Source organism: Chlorocebus sabaeus, chromosome 21 (assembly GCF_047675955.1).
Source record: "Chlorocebus sabaeus isolate Y175 chromosome 21, mChlSab1.0.hap1, whole genome shotgun sequence".
Classification (NCBI taxonomy): Eukaryota; Metazoa; Chordata; class Mammalia; order Primates; family Cercopithecidae; genus Chlorocebus; species Chlorocebus sabaeus.
In genome coordinates, this window is record NC_132924.1 from 21,390,533 (window position 1) to 21,411,341 (window position 20,809).

The 20,809-nt window shown below is 38.2% G+C and overlaps 1 protein-coding gene across 6 annotated transcripts in view; it reads right to left on the reverse strand.

Moving 5' to 3' along the window:
• Nucleotides 1–20,809, reverse strand: part of SUGCT (succinyl-CoA:glutarate-CoA transferase) — a 747,336-nt gene that overhangs the window by 437,961 nt on the left and 288,566 nt on the right. The gene's annotated exons all lie outside the window — the stretch shown is intronic.

Consider the following 20,809-nt stretch of genomic DNA (forward strand, 5'->3'; position numbering starts at 1 on the left):
AGTTGGCCTTGAAGTATACAGGGTCAGCCTTTGTACCCTTTTCACATAGCTACTACCAAGTAATGGGATATACACTGATAATAACATCTATTTGCCATCCAAATTTGGGTTCCTGTAGAGAGGGTTGGAATCTAAAGTATACAGACTCTCAAAACATCTTTTGGCTTGGCAAACTATGGGAAGTGTGAATGGCTACTCGGCTCATTCAGCAGAAAATGAGTCCTTATGGGAGGGTCCTGCTGACCCACAGCAGCAGGTGAAATTCTCATGGAGTAACCAAGTATTAAAACAAGTCAACTCCAGGGTCAGACAAAGCACAGGGGAAGGCTCTATCTGATAAATGTACAGACATTTATAACTGAAAAACGTAATGGAAAAGGTAGCAGGCAACAAGCACCAGGCAGGACCTTGATGAGACTGCCATATTCCAGGGTCTGGACTTGTTCTTTATAGGACTCACTTCTTGTACTGGATGATCAGGCCTGGAAGCCTAACTCAAGGCATCTAAAATGCATGTGAGATTAAGATAGATACCACAAGGATAAATTACTACTATGTGATTAGAAAGAACTATATTATAAGCCACAATACTTAAAGACTACATGACTAATTCTCTTCTTGAGAAACTAATAATTAGAAGGTAAAAGATCACAGACACAAGCATGGTTTTAGTTCTTTCTTCTCAAGTCCCCATGAATCTGGATATGAAGTTTAGCCTAAATCTGCCAGTGAAAAAAACATTAGACCATTCTGTGTGTGACTGTAAGAGGAGAAAAAAATAGGGCCAGGTTTATTCAACAGAAGGAACCATGATAAATTGCGAGAAGTTTAAGGTCTCCAAATGTACCTCAACCAATGAACTCTATGAAATACAAGAAAAAACAAGATACTATCTGAATAGTATTCTGTACATACCTTTCAATCATTAGTTACTCAAAAGAATTGGACTCACACGGGCACATCTACCATGACTAAGGTCATAAGAGTGTTATGTAAGGTTTGCAACAAAATTTAGACCAATTAGGAAGCTATCCCTTCCAAAGTAAGTTAACAGCAGAATAAATGGGAACATTCCTCCAAAACAACACGAAAAAAATTTAGTAAGTCATCCTAGTAGGTCACAAGGTGAAGAAAGCAAGAATTATTTCCAGATCTCTAAAACCACTTATGATAACATATGTGGTATGCATATGCCCACCCCAAAGTTATTATAACAGGTTATAACAGTTAAAAGATCAAGGTAGCCAAGAAATTCTGTTTTATTTTAGAGTTCATTTGTCTGTGTGAGTAATTGTTATATTTCAGTTTCTCTGGGATTCCTATTCTATAAATAAAGGTGGAAAATATGTAAATATTTTTATGCACAATAACAGAATGTGCTGAAAATAATTTATCTTTGCATGCCTCCCCAAATACTATAATTCTTCATCCCAATTACATTAGATATGTTTAATTTCTATTCCACCCCAAACATCTTAAAGAAGCAGCTCTATACATCATGCAACTGAGCATTCCTCTTCTCTGGTTGAATAGAATAGTGTGAGCATCATTTCCATGCCAGCCAGTAGGTTTACTTGGCACAAATCAACTGCATCAGCTTGAAGATTCAAAAGGAAATAGGAAGGTGGAGATGAGATGGCCACATTCAACTTAATAAGTAAAGTCTGAAAGACTAACAAAGACTAAAACTCAGACCAGACTACAAAATAGAAATAGAGATATAGACTAAGCAACTGCCTCATTCCTAATGGCATCTTACATCTTGTGAATCTCAATTGTATGTCACATACTTTTCAAAACATGTGGATATCAACAATAAGTTATAAGACAAAAAAAAACAAAAACAAAAAAAAAAAAAAACAAGAAAACATGACCCAATCAAAGGACCAGAATAAATTTCAACAAACCAACCTAAAGAAGCAGAGGCATATCAATTACCTGACAAATAATTCAAAATAATCATCGTAAGGATGTTCAATGGCCTCAGGAAAATGATACATAAACAAAGTGAGAAGCTCTACAAGGAAACAGAACACATAATGAAGAACCAGACATTTTGGACCTGAAGAAAACAATCCCTGAATTGGAAAATTGACTACAGAGAGTCAATAGCAGACTTGATCAAGCATAAGAAAGATTCAGCAAACTCAAAGATGGGTCATTGTAAATTATCCCATCAAGGGAGCAAAAAGAAAAAAGAATGGAAAAAGAGAATAAAGCCTAGGGACTTATAGAATACCATCAAGTGGATCCATATGCACATTATAGAAGTTCACAAAGAAGAAGGAGAGAGAGAGAGAAAGGATAAAGTACTTATTTGAAGAAATAATGGTTAAAAACTTCCCAAATTCAGGGAAGGAAATAGACATCCATATTCAAGAAGCCCAAAACTCATGAACTAAAATAAACACAAAGCAATCTACACTGGAATACATTGAAATCAAATTGTACAAAAGGACACAAGACAAGACAAGAGGAGAAAGGATAAGACAAAAGGAGAATTTTGATTTTTCTGAGAGGGAGTCTCACTCTGTCACCCAGGCTGGAGTGCAGTGGCATAATCTCGGCTCACTGCAACATCCATCTCCTGGGTTCAAGCAATTCTCCTGCCTTGGTCTCCCGAGTAGCTGGGATTACAGGTGCCCACCACCACACCCAGCTAATTTTTGTGTTTTTAGTAGAGATGAGGTTTCACCATATTGGTCGTCCTGGTCTTGAACTCCTGACCTCATGATCCGCCCACCTCGGCCTCCCAAAGTCCTGGAATTACAGGTGAAAGCCACTGCACCTGGCCAAGGAGAATTTTGAAAGCAGCAAGATAAAATTGACTCATTATGTACAAGAGAGTCTCCATAAGACTATCAGTGGGTTTGTTCAGCAGGAACCTCACAGATCAGAAGGGAATAGGATAATGTATTGAAAGTGCTGAAAGAAAAATTCTAACCAAGAATACTATGTCAGCAAAAATGTCCTTCAAAAATGAGGAAATCTACAGAAGAAAAATTCCTCAACATAATAAAAGTCACTTCCCTTTTGAAAAACCCATAGGTAAAATTATAATCAATTGGGAAAAACTGGATGTTTTCCACTAAGATCCAAAACAAGGCAAGGATGCCCAATCTCATCACTTCTATTCAACATAGTACTGAAAGCACTAGAAAAAACAGACAAGAAAAAGAAATAAAAGACATCCACATCACAACAGAGGAAGTAAAAATAGTTCTATCTGCAGATAACATAATCCTATATGGGAGAAGAAAAAACAACAATGATTCCACTTAAAAGAAACTATTACAACTAATACACAAATTCAGTAAAACTGTAGGATATAAAATCAACAAACAAAAACTATCAGCATTTTATACACAAATAACAAATTAAAAAGAAATTTTAAAAATCCCATTTATGACAGCATAAAAAATAAAATATCTAAATAGAACCAATGCTGAGAATGCCAATAAAATACAAACTGACCTTTAAAGAGTTTACAATTTACAATAATTTACAAATTTACAATAGCACGAAAAACAACAAAATATTTAGGAAAAAATTTAACAAAGGCAGTGAAAGAACTCTACACTGAAAATTGTAAAATGCTGCTTAAAGAAATTGAAAACAGAATAAAAGAAAATATAGCCTATGCTCATGGATAGAATAATGAATATTGTTAAAATGTACATGCTACCCAAAGCAATCTATAGATTCAATAAAATTCCTATCAAAATCCCAATGACATTCTTCACAGAAATAGAAAAAAAAAAATACTAAAATTCATATGGAACCATAAAACACCCCAAATAGCCAAAACAATTCTGAGAAGGAAAACAAAGTTGGAAGCATCACGCTTCCTGATTTATAATTATATTACTAATCTATAGTAATCAAAACACTAGGATACTTCCTTAAAAACAGACACACAGACCAGTGGAAAATATAGACAGCTCAGAAATACTGAATAATACCAAACATATGCTTTCAACTAATTTTCCCCAAGGGCACAGAGAAGACAAAATGGGGAAAGGATAGTCTCTTCAATAAATAGTGTCAGGTAATTCAGTATCCACAGGCCATTATCTTTTTTGAGACAAAGTCTCACCCTGTTGCTCAGGCTGGAATGTAGTGCTGTGATCCTGGCTCACTGTAACCTATGTCTCCTGGGTTCAAGAGATTCTCATGCCTCAGTCTCCTAAGTAGCTGGGATTTATGGGCATATGCCACCACACCCGGCGAATTTTTGTATTTATTTTATAGGGTTTCACCATGTTGGCCAGGCTGGTCTCGAACTTCTGACCTCCAGTGATCCGCCCACCTCAGCCTCCCAAAGTGCTAGGATTACAGGCATTAGCCACAGTTCCCGGCCCACAGGCCATTATCTTATCCCTCAAAAAAATAAACTGAAAATCGGTATAAGACCTAAATATAAGATCAGAAACTCTAAAACTCTAGAAGAGAACATAGGCAGTAGTTTGTGTGATATCACACCAAAAACTAAGGCCCCAAAAGCAAAAATAAATAAATTAGACTACATCAAACTTAAAAGATTCTGCATAGCAAAGGAAACAATAAACAAAACAGACCAGCAACTTACAGATTGAGAAAACAATCTATGCAAACCATATATCTGATAAGGAGATAAGATCTAAAATTTATAAAGAGCTCACACAACTCAATAATGGAAAACAACCTGATTTTTAGAAGACAAAAGGCTTGAACAGATATTTCTCCAAAGACATAAAAATAGCCAACATGTACATTAAAAGGTGCTCAAAATCATTAACCATCAGGAAAATGCAAACTGAAACCACTATGAGATACTGCCTTACACCCACTGAGATAGCTACTATCAAAATGTCAAAAGAAAACAAATGTTGGTAAGAGTATGGACGAAGGAGAACTCTTGTATACCACTGGTGAAAATATAGATTGCTACAGCTGTTATGAAAAGCAGTATGGACATTTCTTTAAAAATTAAAAATAGAACTAGCATATGACCCAGTAATCCCTCTTCTGAGCATATACCCAAAGGAAATGAAATCACCATCTTGTAACGATATCTACACTCCCATGTTCATTGCAGCATTAGTCACAATAGCCAAATAAGGAAACAATCTAATGTTCATTGATAAGCAAATAGATAAAGAAATTGTAGTACCTACACAAAATATTATATTGTTCAGCTTTTAAAAAAGAACAAGAACTTGCCAAATGCCACAACTTAGATGAGCCTGGAGGATATCATGCTAAGTGAAATAAGTCATACACAGAAAGAAAAATATTGCATCATCTCAATACATGGGATCTAAATTTTTAAAAATCCAATTATGGGGGGCGGAGCAAGATGGCCGAATAGGAACAGCTCCAGTCTCCAACTCCCAGCGCGAGCGACACAGAAGACCGGTGATTTCTGCATTTTCAACTGAAGTACTGGGTTCATCTCACTGGGGAGTGCCAGACGATCGGTGCTGGTCAGCTGCTGCAGCCCGACCAGCGAGAGCTGAAGCAGGGCGAGGCATTGCCTCACCTGGGAAGCGCAAGGGGGAAGGGAATCCCTTTTCCTAGCCAGGGGAACTGAGACACACAACACCTGGAAAATCAGGTAACTCCCACCCCAATACTGTGCTTTAAGCAAACAGGCACACCAGGAGATCATATCCCACACCTGGCCGGGAGGGTCCCACACCCACGGAGCCTCCCTCATTGCTAGCACAGCAGTCTGTGATCTACCGGCAAGGCAGCAGTGAGGCTGGGGGAGGGGCGCCCGCCATTGCTGAGACTGAAGTAGGTAAACAAAGCTGCTGGGAAGCTCGAACTGGTTGGAGCTCACACCAGCTCAAGGAAACCTGCCTGTCTCTGTAGACTCCACCTCTGTGGACAGGGCACAGCAAACAATAACAAACGCAGCAGAAGGCTCTGCACACGCAAACGACTCTGTCTGACAGCTTTGAAGAGAGCAGTGGATCTCCCAACACGGAGGTTGAGATCTGAGAAGGGACAGACTCCCTGCTCAAGTGGGTCCCTGACCCCTGAGTAGCCCAACTGGGAGACATCCCCCACTAGGGGCAGTCTGACACCCCACACCTCACAGGGTGGAGTACATCCCTGAGAGGAAGCTTCCAAAGCAAGAATCAGACAGGTACACTCGCTGTTCAGAAATATTCTATCTTCTGCAGCCTCTGCTGCTGATACCCAGGCAAACAGGGTCTGGAGTGGACCTCAAGCAATCTCCAACAGACCTACAGCTGAGGGTCCTGACTGTTAGAAGGAAAACTATCAAACAGGAAGGACACCTACACCAAAACCCCATCAGTACGTCACCATCATCAAAGACCAGAGGCAGATAAAACCACAAAGATGGGGAAAAAGCAGGGCAGAAAACCTGGAAATTCAAAAAATAAGAGTGCATCTCCCCCGGCAAAGGAGCGCAGCTCATCGCCAGCAATGGATCAAAGCTGGACGGAGAATGACTTCGACGAGATGAGAGAAGAAGGCTTCAGTCCATCAAATTTCTCAGAGCTAAAGGAGGAATTACGTACCCAGCGCAAAGAAACTAAAAATCTTGAAAAAAAAGTGGAAGAATTGATGACTAGAGTAATTAATGCAGAGAAGGTCATAAACGAAATGAAAGAGATGAAAACCATGACACGAGAAATACGTGACAAATGCACAAGCTTCAGTAACCAACTCGATCAACTGGAAGAAAGAATGTCAGCGATTGAGGATCAAATGAATGAAATGAAGCAAGAAGAGAAACCAAAAGAAAAAAGAAGAAAAAGAAATGAACAAAGCCTGCAAGAAGTATGGGATTATGTAAAAAGACCAAATCTACGTCTGATTGGGGTGCCTGAAAGTGAGGGGGGAAGCCGGGCGCGGTGGCTCACGCCTGTAATCCCAGCACTTTGGGAGGCCGAGGCGGGCGGATCACAAGGTCAGGAGATCGAGACCATGGTGAAACCCCGTCTCTACTAAAAATAAAAAAAAAAATTAGCCGGGCGCAGTGGCGGGCGCCTGTAGTCCCAGCTACTCGGCAGGCTGAGGCAGGAGAATGGCGTGAACCCGGGAGGCGGAGCTTGCAGTGAGCTGAGATTGCGCCACTGCACTCCAGCCTGGGCGACAGAGTGAGACTCCGTCTCAAAAAAAAAAAAAAAAAAAAAAAAAAGAAAGTGAGGGGGGAAATGGAACCAAGTTGGAAAACACTCTTCAGGATATCATCCAGGAGAACTTCCCCAACCTAGTAGGGCAGGCCAACATTCAAATCCAGGAAATACAGAGAACGCCACAAAGATACTCCTCGAGAAGAGCAACTCCAAGACACATAATTGCCAGATTCACCAAAGTTGAAATGAAGGAAAAAATCTTAAGGGCAGCCAGAGAGAAAGGTCGAGTCACACACAAAGGGAAGCCCATCAGACTAACAGCAGATCTCTCAGCAGAAACTCTTCAAGCCAGAAGAGAGTGGGGGCCAATATTCAACATTCTTAAAGAAAAGAATTTTAAACCCAGAATTTTATATCCAGCCAAACTAAGTTTCATAAGTGAAGGAGAAATAAAATCCTTTACAGATAAGCAAATGCTTAGAGATTTTGTCACCACTAGGCCTGCCTTACAAGAGACCCTGAAGGAAGCACTAAACATGGAAAGGAACAACCGGTACCAGCCATTGCAAAAACATGCCAAAATGTAAAGACCATCAAGGCTTGGAAGAAACTGCATCAACTAACGAGCAAAATAACCAGTTAATATCATAATGGCAGGATCAAGTTCACACATAACAATCTTAACCTTAAATGTAAATGGACTAAATGCTCCAATTAAAAGACACAGACTGGCAAACTGGATAAAGAGTCAAGACCCATCAGTCTGCTGTATTCAGGAGACCCATCTCACATGCAGAGACATACATAGGCTCAAAATAAAGGGATGGAGGAAGATCTACCAAGCAAATGGAAAACAAAAAAAGCAGGAGTTGCAATCCTAGTCTCTGATAAAACAGACTTTAAACCATCAAAGATCAAAAGAGACACAGAAAGCCATTACATAATGGTAAAGGGATCAATTCAACAGGAAGAGCTAACTATCCTAAATATATATGCACCCACTACAGGAGCACCCAGATTCATAAAGCAAGTCCTTAGAGACTTACAAAGAGACTTAGACTCCCATACAATAATAATGGGAGACCTCAACACTCCACTGTCAACATTAGACAGATCAACGAGACAGAAAGTTAACAAGGATATCCAGGAATTGAACTCATCTCTGCAGCAAGCAGACCTAATAGACATCTATAGAACTCTCCACCCCAAATCAACAGAATATACATTCTTCTCAGCACCACATCGTACTTACTCCAAAATTGACCACGTAATTGGAAGTAAAGCACTCCTCAGCAAATGTACAAGAACAGAAATTATAACAAACTGTCTTTCAGACCACAGTGCAATCAAACTAGAACTCAGGAGTAAGAAACTCAATCAAAACCGCTCAACTACATGGAAACTGAACAACCTGCTCCTGAATGACTACTGGGTACATAACGAAATGAAGGCAGAAATAAAGATATTCTTTGAAACCAACGAGAACAAAGATACAACATACCAGAATCTCTGGGACACATTTAAAGCAGTGTGTAGAGGGAAATTTATAGCACTAAATGCACACAAGAGAAAGCAGGAAAGATCTAAAATTGACACTCTAACATCGCAATTAAAACAACTAGAGAAGCAAGAGCAAACACATTCAAAAGCTAGCAGAAGGCAAGAAATAACTAAGATCAGAGCAGAACTGAAGGAGATAGAGACACAAAAAACCCTCCAAAAAATCAATGAATCCGGGAGATGGTTTTTTGAAAAGGTCAACAAAATTGACAGACCACTAGCAAGACTAATAAAGAAGAAAAGAGAGAAGAATCAAATCGACGCAATTAAAAATGATAAAGGGGATATCATCACCGACCCCACAGAAATACAAACTACCATCAGAGAATACTATAAACACCTCTACGCAAATAAACTGGAAAATCTAGAAGAAATGGCTAATTTCCTGGACACTTACACTCTTCTAAGACTAAACCAGGAAGAAGTTGAATCCCTGAATAGACCAATAGCAGGCTCTGAAATTGAGGCAATAATTAATAGCCTGCCAACCAAAAAAAGTCCAGGACCAGATGGATTCACAGCTGAATTCTACCAGAGGTACAAGGAGGAGTTGGTACCATTCCTTCTGAAACTATTCCAATCAATAGAAAAAGAGGGAATCCTCCCTAACTCATTTTATGAGGCCAACATCATCCTGATACCAAAGCCTGGCAGAGACACAACAAAAAAAGAGAATTTTAGACCAATATCCCTGATGAACATCGATGCAAAAATCCTCAATAAAATACTGGCAAACCGGATTCAGCAACACATCAAAAAGCTTATCCACCATGATCAAGTGGGCTTCATCCCTGGGATGCAAGGCTGGTTCAACATTCGCAAATCAATAAACATAATCCAGCATATAAACAGAACCAAAGACAAGAACCACATCATTATCTCAATAGATGCAGAAAAGGCTTTTGACAAAATTCAACAGCCCTTCATGCTAAAAACGCTCAATAAATTCGGTATTGATGGAACGTACCTCAAAATAATAAGAGCTATTTATGACAAACCCACAGCCAATATCATACTGAAAGGACAAAAACTGGAAAAATTCCCTTTGAAAACTGGCACAAGACAGGGATGCCCTCTCTCACCACTCCTATTCAACATAGTGTTGGAAGTTCTGGCTAGGGCGATCAGGCAAGAGAAAGAAATCAAGGGGATTCAGTTAGGAAAAGAAGAAGTCAAATTGTCCCTGTTTGCAGATGACATGATTGTATATTTAGAAAACCCCATTGTCTCAGCCCAAAATCTCCTTAAGCTGATAAGCAACTTCAGCAAAGTCTCAGGATACAAAATTAATGTGCAAAAATCACAAGCATTCTTATACACCAGTAACAGACAAACAGAGAGCCAAATCAGGAATGAACTTCCATTCACAATTGCTTCAAAGAGAATAAAATACCTAGGAATCCAACTTACAAGGGATGTAAAGGACCTCTTCAAGGAGAACTACAAACCACTGCTCAGTGAAATCAAAGAGGACACAAACAAATGGAAGAACATACCATGCTCATGGATAGGAAGAATCAATATCGTGAAAATGGCCATACTGCCCAAGGTAATTTATAGATTCAATGCCATCCCCATCAAGCTACCAATGAGTTTCTTCACAGAATTGGAAAAAACTGCTTTAAAGTTCATATGGAACCAAAAAAGAGCCCGCATCTCCAAGACAATCCTAAGTCAAAAGAACAAAGCTGGAGGCATCACGCTACCTGACTTCAAACTATACTACAAGGCTACAGTCACCAAAACAGCATGGTACTGGTACCAAAACAGAGATATAGACCAATGGAACAGAACAGAGTCCTCAGAAATAATACCACACATCTACAGCCATCTGATCTTTGACAAACCTGAGAGAAACAAGAAATGGGGAAAGGATTCCCTATTTAATAAATGGTGCTGGGAAAATTGGCTAGCCATAAGTAGAAAGCTGAAACTGGATCCTTTCCTTACTCCTTATACGAAAATTAATTCAAGATGGATTAGAGACTTAAATGTTAGACCTAATACCATAAAAATCCTAGAGGAAAACCTAGGTAGTACCATTCAGGACATAGGCATGGGCAAAGACTTCATGTCTAAAACACCAAAAGCAACAGCAGCAAAAGCCAAAATTGACAAATGGGATCTCATTAAACTAAAGAGCTTCTGCACAGCAAAAGAAACTACCATCAGAGTGAACAGACAACCTACAGAATGGGAGAAAATTTTTGCAATCTACTCATCTGACAAAGGGCTAATATCTAGAACCTACAAAGAACTCAAACAAATTTACAAGAAAAAAACAAACAACCCCATCAAAAAGTGGGCAAAGGATATGAACAGACATTTCTCAAAAGAAGACATTCATACAGCCAACAGACACATGAAAAAATGCTCATCATCACTGGCCATCAGAGAAATGCAAATCAAAACCACAATGAGATACCATCTCACACCAGTTAGAATGGCGATCATTCAAAAGTCAGGAAACAACAGGTGCTGGAGAGGATGTGGAGAAATAGGAACACTTTTACACTGTTGGTGGGAGTGTAAACTAGTTCAACCATTATGGAAAACAGTATGGCGATTCCTCAAGGATCTAGAACTAGATGTACCATATGACCCAGCCATCCCATTACTGGGTATATACCCAAAGGATTATAAATTATGCTGCTATAAAGACACATGCACACGTATGTTTATTGCAGCACTATTCACAATAGCAAAGACTTGGAACCAACCCAAATGTCCATCAGTGACAGATTGGATTAAGAAAATGTGGCACATATACACCATGGAATACTATGCAGCCATAAAAAAGGATGAGTTTGTGTCCTTTGTAGGGACATGGATGCAGCTGGAAACCATCATTCTTAGCAAACTATCGCAAGAACAGAAAACCAAACACCGCATGTTCTCACTCATATGTGGGAACTGAACAATGAGATCACTTGGACTCGGGAAGGGGAACATCACACACCGGGGCCTATCATGGGGAGGGGGGAGGTGGGAGGGATTGCACTGGGAGTTATACCTGATGTAAATGACGAGTTGATGGGTGCAGCACACCAACATGGCACAAGTGTACATATGTAACAAACCTGCACGTTATGCACATGTACCCTACAACTTAAAGTATAATAATAATACATAAATTAAAAAAAAAAAAAGAACTTTTGGAGAAATATAAAAAAAAAAAAATCCAATTATATACAGAGATACAGAACAAAAGAGAGGGTACTATGTGTGAAGGTAAATACTGAGTGTCAACTTGATTAGATTGAATGATGCAAAATATTGTTCCTGGGTGTGTCTGTGCGGGTATTGCCAAAGGAGATTAACATTTGAGTCAGTGGGCTAGGAGAGGCAGACCCACCCTCAATGGTTCGCACCATCTAATCAGCTGCCAGTGCGGCTAGGATAAAAGCAGGCAGAGGAATATGGAAGGACTAGACTGGCTGAGTCTCCTGGCCTCCATCTTTCTCCCGTGATGGATGCTGCCTGTCTTCGAACACTGGACTCCAAGTTCTTCAGCTTTTGTACTCTTGAACCTTTTTGATCACAGACTGAAGGTTGCATTGTCAGCTTCCCTACTTTTGAGGTTTTGGGACTTGAACTGGCTTCCTTGCTCCTCAGCTTACAGACAGCCTATAGTGGGACTTCACCTTGTGATTGTGTGAGTCAATACTCATCAATAAACTCCCCTTTATATATACATCTATCCTATTAGTTCTGTCCCTCTAGAGAACCCTGACTAATACACCAAGCATGGGAGAAGGGAAGGCAATACAGAGATGCAGTTCAGAGGATATAAAGTAGCAGATATATAGGATTAACAAGTTTAGAGATCTAATGTATAACATAAATACTATAGATAATAAAATTGTACTGTATATGAGATTCATGCTAAATGTGTAGATTTTAGCAGCTCTTGCCACAATAACAAAAGAATCGGTAATTATGTGAGATGATGGATATGTTAACTTGCTTCACTATAGTAACCATTTTATTCTCTATATGTATCCCATAACATCATGCTGCATACCTTAAATATACACAATTAAAATTTTTATTTTAAAAAGAAAAAAAGGAGGAGAAATAAGAACTGTCCCAGATAAAAGCTGAGGGAATTCTTTACTACTAGACCTGCCTTACAAGAGGTACCACTTTAAAATCTGCCTTAAATGGAGTCCACCAAGGTAAAAGGAAAGGACATTAGATAGCAATATGAAACAGTGTGAAAGTATAAAGCTCACTGACAAACATATAGACAAAGAATACTGTAATACTATAACATTGGTATGTAGTAAACGTTTTAATGCTGGTAAAGAAGTAAAAAGCTATAAGCATAAAAAACAACTATGACTATAAAAATAGGTTAATGGATACACAATATAAAATAGGTGTAACGTGTGACATCAATCACATAAATGGGTGGAGACAATATAGTTTCAGTATGCAGTTAAAGTTGTTATCAGCTTAAAATGTATTATGTTTTACATAAGGCCCATAGAAGATACATACACACACACACACACACACACACACACACACACACACAGCAGAGAGAGAGAGAGAGAGAAACTGAACATGTCACTACAGAAATCAATTAAACACAAAGGAATATAACAAGACAGGAAAACATGGGGATAAGCTACAAGCCAGGCAGAAAACAATTTAAAAGTGATAATAGTAAGTCCTTCCCTATCAGTAATGACTTTAAACGTCGATGAATTAAACTCCCCAATCAAAAGACATAAAAGTGCCTGAATTCCAGTTTTCAAAAATCCAGCTATATGCCATCTACAACAGGCTCATTTTAAATTTAAGGACACACATAGGCTGGAAGTGAATGGATGAAAAAAGGAATTTCACGCAAATGTCAACTAAAAGAGGGCAGAGGTAGCCATACTTACATCAGCAAAATAGATGTTAAGTCAGAAACTGTCACAAGACACAGAGGGTCAATTTATCAGGAAGATATAGCAATTATGAAAATATATGAAACAAGCACTGATGGAGTAAAAGGAAGATAAAGAGGGCACCACAATAATACTAGATTTCAATAACCTGTTTTCAATCTCGAATAGAACATTCAGACAGATAACAGGAAACAAGACTTGAAGAATACTATGGAATAAATGTACCTCACAGGCATAGAGAGAGAGAGCCTCCTACCCTGCATGAGAATACGCATTCTTCTCAAGCACCACTGGAATATTCTCCAGATTATGTTAGGTCACGAAACAAAATATCCAAACCATATCACTCTCCATCTTCCTTCTTTGTCTCTCCCTTCCCGGATGTCATATCCTGCATTACAATTGGAAGGCCTCTCTGCCTATTCCTGCTCCACAGAAATTCCTCCCAGTGAGCCCCCAGCACGGGTAATTCAGCCTTGGCGTCTTCTGCTTCTCAGAGAACCCAAACCACTACAATGACTAGTTATGAGGTTAAAATAAAAACCGAGGTGGAACTAAATACTGAAAAACAACAATATGCAAACCGAGGAATGAGTGGAGTTCATATTGCTCATAATGTTTGAAAGGAACATAAAGACTTAACTATTTAACAGTGAAAGTTTTTTAAAGTAATCACTGAAAAATAAACAGAATATACAATGTCCACACTATGTTAAGGGAGAAATGACATTGACTGTGAAATCGGACAGAGCTGAGTCTGAATCACAGTATTGCCACTTACTTAGCAGTGTGACCCTAGACGAGTCACAGAACTTTAGTTATGTCTTCTATAATATATAAATAGTGACCATCTTGTAGAACTTTGTGATAATTATCCATAGAGGATCATAATTATTATCACTTGTTTTCATAAAACAAACCCAAATCCCTTAACCAGACATTTGGAACTCCCCACAGTTTAATCCTGATTAGCCTGTCCAATCTCACTGCTTAAAATTCCTAGACATATATGTCTCAATCAAAATTAAAAATGTGCTATTCTTGGCTGGGTTGTATGGCTCATGTCTGTAATCTCAATGCTTTAGGAGGCTGAGGAAGGAGGATCAATTGAGGTCAGTAGTTCAAGACCAGCCTGGGCAATAGGGTAGAGACTTTGTCTCTTAAAAAAAATGTTTAAAAATTAGTTGCATGCTTGTAATTCTAACAAGTTAACAAGTCAGAAGGATGAGGCAGGAGGATTGCTAGAGTCCAGCACTTTGAGGTTACAGTAACTTATGATTGCAACACTGCACTACGGCTTGGGTGACAGAGTAACACCCTGTCTCTTAAAAAAAAAAATTAAAAATTAAAAGATAATAAATTAAATGTGCCATTCCTAAAATATATATATTCTTTTCTACTTCTATACCTTCTACTCATACTTTATCCCCAACTGTTTCCATTAACTTTCACTTATCATAAACCCAGAGATTCTATAGTGTTATAAAACCTTAAGGGCCTGAGATCCAATTCCAGAATCCCCACAGTATGGCTGCCCTCCATCTATGGAAACACCTTCAGTAATGTAAAAGTCAGTATCATCCAAAGTAACCAAGTTCTTAAACAGATATTTCTGCTCATCTGAAGAGGTGCTTTATTTTAAATTAAAATCAGCCTCTATGTAGCTTCTCTTCCTGGAAGTAGTTTTTAATTACTTGAGAACAGAGAGAATAAGTCATCTCTCTAAAAGATTCCAGAATGAAAGGCCACTGGTGAATGTTGAATCTAATCAGGATAGGGTCACTGAAATTTGTCTTGGAGCCTCGTAAGTCTGAGATATATCCAGCCGACATGCACACACCATAAATCATAATAGTCTCTGTGCTACAATCAAACCAATTATCCACCTTGTTGGCTCCTTCATGGGAGAGGTTTCTGCCTCAGTTTCACCAGTAAGTACCCCCAAGAGTTGTTTGGACTAAAATGTTATCCTAAATTGTGGATGACTGAGCTCGGACTCTGAATACCGAGTAACTTCTCTCAGTCCTTTCTCAAGGAATAGAGCTTATCTCCCGTAACAAGTCTCTTAATGTGAAGAGACTGATCACCTGGAATTATAGCGGTAGCTTTAAGTTATTAAGTGACTAAAATATGTGCCAGACACCATAACAAATTCATTTTATCAATTACTTTGCATGATCATCAGCACAACCATAAAATATATGTATTATTATAAATTTACTGTTGAGGAAACAGAAGCGCTGAAAGATAAGCAACTTCCCCAAGCATTCATTAACAAGGCTTCCCTGGAACTAAGGTGCTATTGCTTATCTGACTTTGAATCTGCTTTCCCACTACTTGGAACCCCACCAGATGCTGTCTTTCTGGTTTAACCTGATATCCTTGTATAATTGTTATCTGAACATACCTGAGATCACAACATGCATTATCAATGGTGTATGGCTCCATCTAGGTAATTCCACAAGGGCAGTCTCTGTTACCAGGTAAGGATCCCCACAACTAAGGTTCCCCACCAATCTTTCCTTTCAGCAGAATGCTGAGAGTCACTTTGTAGGACCCCAGCACCACCTCTCATAAGTTTTTAAAAAAAACAAAAAAGCTTAATTGTGTCTGAAACAGGTTTTCATTTCTCTTCCCAAAATGTTATGGACTTGAAGACAAGAAATCAGGATTCTGACACTAACCTACTATACGGCCTTGAACAAATCACTTAAATTGGTTAGGTGGCAGTTTTTTTAATCCATAAATTTAAGGTGTTAGACAAGTCCCTTCCAGCTATAAAATTCTGTGATTTCAAGATCAAACATGAGATCCTGATAGGAGGATTGTAATAAAACAGTAAAAAAAGAAAGAAAATGGTCTGGAATAGAAGATCTTGCTTATTTTATTATGAGTGTTTGGGGCCACGTTTACATGCTCTTAGAGACATTTAAAATGAGGACATTTTATAAGGTAAGAAACAAGAAGGCCCTCACACACACATGATATTTAAAATGTGGCTCCACAGTTCACAACACCTTCATCATGTATAAATAGAACATAGCATTTACAACCACTTACACTGTAATATATTTCTTTTGGCTGAGAGAAATGTTCAACTACATGAGTTTCTGAAAACACTGACTTTTTTCTTTATGTTATTGGGTAAAGTAATGCTATTTTATAAAGACATGGGGTCCTTAGGTACCCACTCTATTACTGTGTTTTTTTGTAAATAATTACAATAGCTCCCATTCATTGAGTACCTATCATTGGGTCTGACTCTATGCTTGGCAATTTACATACACAATCTTATTCTTCAACAAGTCTGCAAAATATGTATAATTATCACACTTTCCTCATAAAAAAACCAATCTTCAGAGAGAATGGTAGCTTACTTAAACAACTGTTAAATAAGAAACCAGGATGAGAACCTAAGTCTGTCAAACTCTGCTCTGCCATTTTGCCTCCAAAACAACTTAAAGTAAATCTACTCACTATTTAAACAATAATAGTAGTGAAATTTATTAAATCATTATTACCTGATAACCCATTCGAGCCTCATGGCAACTTCATCGACTAGGAATTATTTTATAGGTATGGAAACTGAAACACATAGAAGTTAAGTGACTTGCCTAGAGTTACACAGCTTAAAAAGATCAATGCTCACAAACCCCTACCTCCAAATCACCTAAAATCAGGTAGAAGCTCAAGATCCAGAAGAAAAGTAATCATTTATTCTCATGTTTCACAAATAAATGTCTAGGATTCTTAGATTATTCAGGCAGTGCTTATAGAATTTCAAATAAATCATGAAATTCTTCTGCTTTCCACACACCTACACACATATCAGGTGTGTGCAAAAAGAAATGGCCTTCTAGGCACTGACATATTCCAATACTTCTGTCACCATCTCAATTCTTCACTTCCCTATACCCTTGCTTTATGAAAACTACATAAGTTAGTATCTGTGCTGAAAACAGTGAATCTAATAATAAGAATAGGGCTTATTTAAATGATTTTAAATGATTATCTTGGACTCAACTGTTTCTAACATTTGAGGAACTATCCAACCATGGCAGAGCATGCCTTAAAATGTAAATGCCAAAAAATAATTTACAGGGGAGAGTATGATAGATTGACCACTTTGAGATCCTAAAACTCTTTTTTTCTTATTGAAAATGATTATCAGTTGTCTGTTATCAGTCCAAAGAGCACATAACAAATAGTTTGTCAAAAAATGAGAAAAACTTGAAAATGGGGACCAGAAATAATATATGGCCAGTTGTAACGTGTTTTAAATATCATAAAGTTTACGATAAACCTTATTTCCAAATAAACCCCTTGATGCTGTAAACATACACTGTGTTGGTGTGTTAAAAAATTTATACACAGAATCAAATTCTCCATTGCAACATTAATTTTCCATTACCTTTTCAATAGTATCCTATGAAAACATACACATATAGAAGATGGATAGTTTATGATAGCAACACATTGGAGCCAGTGTAATGAGGTTTATGTCAATGTTTCCATTTAAGCTGCTTTTTTTTTTTTCAGTAGGTTAATGACTGGACCATAAAAATGCAATTAAGTGAAATCTGGCAAATGTGTTCTTAGTAACTTTTTTTTTTTAAGTGAAAAGAAATGAAAAGCAATGGCTGACCATTTGGAAGAAGATTTTTAAAAATTATTTTGAGGAACAGGTACTGTAAAGCAAAGTTATATAATAGCTTTTGGTTACTTAAATTGATAAATATGTTTTGAGATTTGTTGCCAAATAAATTTAGTCACATCTCTTCCTATAAAATAGTCTATGATTTCAGACAGTTTGACATGTACTTTCTTAGTGAATACGATACGCATCAGCAGTAACAATATCTTTCCACAGACACTAATCACAGTATTTGGGAGTCCAGCTATTCTTAAAAGGGTGGGGTCCTAAAATTAATAATGAAATTAAATATGAAATGAGACTCCATTTAAAATTATACCTCTGATAACTGTTAGCAGAGATGGGAATATAGGCCAGAAGTTGAAGCCACATAGGTCAAGGTGCCAGTTCTGCCAACTGATAGCTTCCGTCACCCAGGCAAGCTATTTAACTTCTCTGTGCCTCGGGCATCTCATTTTGAAACTGATAATAAAATTATATAGAACCTATCTCATAGGATCCATTCATTCATAACACTCAGCATCTATGAGCAAGTAGCACTTAAATTAGTTTTTCTGAAACTTGCTTTATTTAAAGATAAGTATTATTAAATCATGAAACATTTCTCAAAATGAAGTAGTAGAGATTCTTAGTGATTATATGTTTTTGGTTTTTGTTTTTTGTTTTTGGACAACTGGTTAATTCTCTAAAATGGCAAGGATAAAGAGTAGCAAATCAAATCACAGTAATTATGTGGCTATTACAAAACATCTGCTTAGTTTAAATGTGATAAATTAGCAAATCTACCCAACACACCTGATGTTTAATTCAACAAATATTCACTGAGGGCCTACTTTATTTATACAAAGATTACATTGTATACAGACTGCCTGAAATGTCCTGGAAAGGGTAAAAACTACAAGTTTAGGATTCTGATGTGAAGATAAAAGAATGCAATCTAAGTAAAGGAAAAAAACATTTGCAAATGTGGCATGTACAATGCCAGACAAAAGGATTGAAAGATAGTGGGAAATGAGGCTGGATGAGAAGGCATTGGCCAAATTGTAAAACGACCAAGAAAATTTTTATACAAGATTCCATGGAAGATACATTGAGATTTTCCATAGGATTAAATGAAATAATATGAATGGTAACTTTTAGCAGTGATTGCCTCACTACCAACAACTCAAAAATGCTAGTCAATAAATAATTGCTTTGTTAAAAATTTAATTACACCCTATTCTAAACACTGACAAAATACTGCCAACATATAAACACAGGACCACACAACAGAATTCCACCCCACCCCACCCCCACCACATTGCACTTAGCTTACATTATAAATTTAAGACTGATTTAGAAGCCTTTAAATCCATCTTAATTGTGTTCCACAAGATTTTGGAGATTAAAAAAAAAAAGGTACAAACAGTCCCTTGAAACATGTAGGCCTGGACTTGATCTGGGGACAAATGACATTAAGGGGTAGATATTGGAGGGAAAATGTCAGACACCGAATCACCAAAACATCACTAATGTCTTAACACCTAAGGGAAAGAGTTGGGGCAAGGTAAATGGCCCAAAGCTAGAAGGTCACAGATCTCTGAGAACTGTTCAGAAGGACCTGCTGTGGATGAACCACAGCTCAGAGCTAATGCACAGTCTTACCAGATGATAAGTATCAGTGAGTGCACAGTCCTAAGAGTGATTACAAGTATCAGCACTGGAGACTTCTCAAGGAAGCATTTTTTTACCACCTTAGTTAGGTCCCATCTCCCACTGGTAAGCAGTCATGGCATCACACTCTCTACCAGTCTTACACTTACTTAGATTGGTTGCAAATTGGTCTCTTTCCGTAGACAGCATGTTTAACAGACAGCAGGGGCCAGGCCCACTGTATGACTCACCACTGTGCCTCCAGAGTCTGACACAAAGTAGGTAATTAATAAACCTTTGTTGAAGGGATAAATGGCAAAATAAATCAAGAAGCTCATGGAATTCAGACCAATCATCCTTGCAAATTGGAAGTCAAAAGGGATGTTGAGCTTGGATTATAATAAAGTATCCAGGAGGCTGTCCAGGACACAGAAGTCAGGAGCCACTGGTCCTGAGGCCTCTCAGTGCAAATGCTAATGAGGCAAGAGGTGGGGTATTGAGGAGAAAACAACGCAAACCCCAGTAACAGATTTCCAGGAACTTGACAACAGCATGGAGACTTGGAAAACTAGATGAGTAAAAGTGGAAGTAGAAGGTAGAGGCTAGGAAAGTCCCCAGAACTGAAAAAGCAGTAGTTCAAGACCTCTGAAGGGGGCCAGTGGTCTCAGTAGCAGGTTAAGAAGCAGTCGTCACAGTTCTCACCAGGCCTGACAAGGCAGATTTTGCAGATCCAAATATGTGGCAAGGTAAAGAACCCCGGGAATTCCATGAGAGAACTACATAAATAAAGGCACAGGGTGGGAACAGGAACAAGTGGATTGGATAAAAATACAGGGTAGGTCAAGGGAAATATTGGAAACACAGTTGGAAAAGTCGGGTGGAACCTTAATAGCATTCATGATAAAGAAGGTGGGCTTTAATCAATAAACGATAGGCTCTACAAACTTGGTGAGCAGAGAAGAGACCTT